A 3,946-nucleotide genomic window follows, 5' to 3' on the forward strand; every position below is an offset into this window, starting at 1 on the left:
CCCTAGATAGGCCTCCTGTGTGTGGGTGTAGCTGGGGGCCATGGACATGCCTGTGTGGGCAGGGATTGGCTCCATGGTTTCCCTCAAGGGGACAGAATTAGGAACCTGCTCTGACAGCTTTGCTCAGGACAGCACCCCCTGATGGAGATGGGGACAGCCCCTCATGAGTCCCAGATGTTCTGGTGATTTTGGGGCATGGCCTGAATCTCAGCTTCTTCATGAAGAGGGGGGAGGGCATCCCAGACACCGTGGGTCCCACAGGTCCTCCTGGGACAGCCCCTCATGAGTCCCAGATGCCCTAGTGATTCTTAGGCACAGCCCGAATCTCAGCTTCTTCATGAAGGGTGGGGAGGGCAGCCCAGCCCCTGTGGGTCCCACAGGTCCCCTGGGGATAACACCTTGGTGGGCTTGTGGTCCAGCAGGTACCTGTTCAAGTGGCTCTCGCCATGCCATACAACCTCAATCCCATTGGCCACGTCAACCCCCATCCCCTGGTGACAGGCCAAGGTCACTGAACCTCCACCAATCCCCCAAAAAAGGACCCTATATAGTAAACATCACCCTGATCCCTGGGGATGTGGGCCTGGGACTGTGGCCAGTGCTGGTAGCTGAAGTCCTCATGGGATACCCAGTAGAAACTGGGGTGTGGGGTGTCAGAAAGGGGGACAGGAGCTCCAGGCCCACATGGTCACAGAAATTCATGTCCTTATCTGCACACACCAGGTCTTCCACCTCATGGAGGAAGCACTGCTCACAGAAGTGGCTAACCATCACCATGTGCTGCACAGACACATCCTGTCAGTGTGGGGTACTGGGGGCCTTGAGGACCATCACCCTCCAGACCTCCCAGGGGGGCACACAGGCCTGGCAGCCCTCTGGTAGGTGATGACCTAGTAGGTGACCCTGTGTTCCACAACGATGGGCTTCTCTGCCCTCTGCAGGAACAGCTCCAGGAAGACCACCAATCTACAGGGACAAGGGACAAGGGACAAGGTGGGAGGAGGGTCAGTGTCAGAGGCTGGCAGCAGAACCCCAGAGCTAGGGGCCATGAACTTGTGCACCTTCTTCAAAGGGGCAGTCCCTGGGCTGCTTTAAGCAGCAGCCACTTCCCCAGCCTGTCCTGAGCAAGACTGCTTGTAGGGTCTCCCTGCCTTCTGCTCCCAGAGATGGGGGCCATCAGCACCCCATCATACAAAGGGGAGCCCGAGGCTTCAGAGGTGGGAAACCAACCCCACAGTCAGCATGCTGGAGCCAGGAACACTCCCCCTGTGCCAAGCTCCCAGGCAAACCCTGCAGGTGCCCTCCCCTGGCTGACACCCTGCAGATCCTGTCCCCACCTGCCAGGAGTGGAGCACCTTTGGGCACAGCTCTCCTTTCTATGGCCTACAGACTGGCTAGAATCAGCAGGGCTGGCCTCCTGCCCCACTTTGCTTTGAGTGGGTTGTCGCTGGCCCCCACAGCTGTCTCCACCCCCATAGGGTCCTCCCTTAAAGTCTACTGGGCCTCTTGCTGACAAGGTCCATCAGTCAACCACTGCTATTCCTAGGAGCCATCACCCTTGAACTCCACCAGATCAGGAATCAGGTCCAGCTCATGGACAGGGAAGGGGAAAGAGGACTGCTGGAAGAAGAGGAGGCTTACTTAGGCCCCAGCCATGAATCTAAGAGTATAAGCTTCCAGGTCCAGGTCTACATCGCCTGGGCCCCAAGAAGTTGGAAGTCTTGTCTCTCTGTGGGGACTACCTGTGGGGATAGCAGCTCCCCCATTGTCAGCAAGGGTGGTGAGCCCCTCTGAGATGATTTTTTTTTAAGGTTTTACTTATTTGACAGAGAGAGAGAGACAGCCAGAGAGGAAACACAAGCAGGGGGAGTGGGAGAGGGAGAAGCATGCTCCCCACTGAGCAGGGAGCCCAACATGGAGGGGTTGATCTCAGGACCCCAGGATCACAACCTGAGCTGAAGGCAGCTGCTTAATGACTCAGGTGCCCTGAGACTGATTTTTTCACACAGGCACTAAGGCTACTTATCTGTGCTTGCCCCATACCTGGTCACTTAGTAAATCGCTCACAAAGGGAAAGCGGGCACTACATTTAAATGGGGGACAAGGCCACACATAGCTGGCAGACATGAGTCAGGTCACTGGGGGGCAAGTCCAGGTCCAGTCAACAGGGGAACAAACTAGACATGAAGCAGAGGGAGAGAAGAGTACTTCTGGCAGAGGGCAGAGGGAAGGCAAAGGCCTGGAGTTCGGCCCAAGGCACATGTGAGACAACCACACACCTGGGAGGCCCACGGGGGTGGGGGGAATATGGTGGGAGAGGAAAGGCTGGAGATGACAGGCAGCTGGGGAGTGGATCACAGAGAGGCTCAAAGGATATGTTCTGAAAAGATCATTCTGCTGGTTACCGGAGAAGAATGGGCTCTGTACAGTGGAAGACAGGGAGACCCTAACCCTAAGCCCTAACCCTAACCCCACCCTAACCCTAATCAAACATCATGCTCAATTTTGAGGACCGATAGCTCTACTCTGAAATCACAAACAAGTCCATCATGCTGGTTTTCACTCCTTGCTCAGTATTGTACTGAAAGTTCTACCCAGAACAATAAGGCAAGTAATAAGGAATCCACATGAGAAAGCAAACAGTAGAACTAGGTTTTTCAGAGGCCAGAGATGGCATCATCTTACATAGAAAGCTTCCTAAAGAATCAACAAAAAAATGATTACAGCCAGTTCCCTAATTCTGCAAAGCTACAGGACAAAATATCAATAAAAAAAAATTCTCTTATTTATACACACTAACAATTAATCATCCAAAAAGGAATTCAAGAAAACAATTCTATTTTAGGGAACATCAACATTGAAAAAATACTTAGGAATAGGTGTAATGAAGGTGTATATCTTATACACTGAAAATTACAAAACATTGCTGAAAGAAAGTAAAGGAAACAAATAAATTTGAGGACACCCCATGGTGATGAAAAGACATATTATTGATAAGATGGCAACAGTACACAAAGCAATGTGGAAATTCAATGTGTTCCCAAGAAATTTCACAAAGGCCTTTGGGAAGAAATGTACAAGCTAATCATAACAGTCATATGTAATTTTAAGGGACCACAAGATAGCTAAAACCATCTTGAAAAAGAAAATTGAAGGTGAAAGTTCATACCTCCAAAGTTCAAATCTTAGTACAAAGCAGCAATGAATAAAACATTGTGACACTGTCGTAAAGGTATGCATTCACCCTGAAACAAATAATACATTTACATTTAAAAATATTTTAAATAAATAAAATAAATTTTTTAAAGTATGCATACACATACGTTAATTTAAAAAAAAAGTGTGCATACAGATCAGTGGGATTTAACTGAGAGCCCAGGAATAAATCTCTTCATCTATGGTCCACTGAATTTTGACAAGTGTTTACAACATTACCCTGGGGGGACAGAATGGTCTTTTCAACAAAGGGTGCTAGACAATCAGCTATCCATGTACAGAGGAATGGAACTGGACCCTACCTCACACCACATATAAACATTAACTCAAAATAAGTTAAAAGCTTAAATGTAAGAGGTAAAATTATAAACTCTAGAAGAAATGAATGGGGATAAATCTTCATAACCTTGGATTTAGCAATGCTTTTAGATCTGATAGCAAAGCATGAGAAGGAAAAGAAAAACATAGACAAAATAATATCCTCAAAATTAAAAATCTGTCCTGGATGCCTGGGTGGCTCAGTTGGTTAACCATCCGACTCTCAATTTGGGCTCAGATCATGATGTCAGGGTCATAAGACTGAGCCCCAGGTCAGGCTCGACACTGAGTGTTGGACCTGCTTAAGATTCTCTTTCCTTCTCCCTCTGCCCCTGTCCACTTGTACAGTCTCTCTCACTCACTCTAAAAAAAGAAATGTAAATATAAATATATATATATATAAATATTTATG

General features: G+C 48.4%; 1 pseudogene; it reads right to left on the reverse strand.

The window, feature by feature from the left end:
• Positions 1-335: 335 nt before the first annotated feature.
• On the reverse strand, positions 336-2,127 carry LOC116864901 (annotated as a pseudogene).
• Positions 2,128-3,946: the final 1,819 nt, after the last annotated feature.

This window comes from Lontra canadensis, unplaced genomic scaffold (assembly GCF_010015895.1).
Source record: "Lontra canadensis isolate GAN:19392208 unplaced genomic scaffold, GSC_riverotter_1.0 scaffold7, whole genome shotgun sequence".
In the NCBI taxonomy this organism is placed as follows: Eukaryota; Metazoa; Chordata; class Mammalia; order Carnivora; family Mustelidae; genus Lontra; species Lontra canadensis.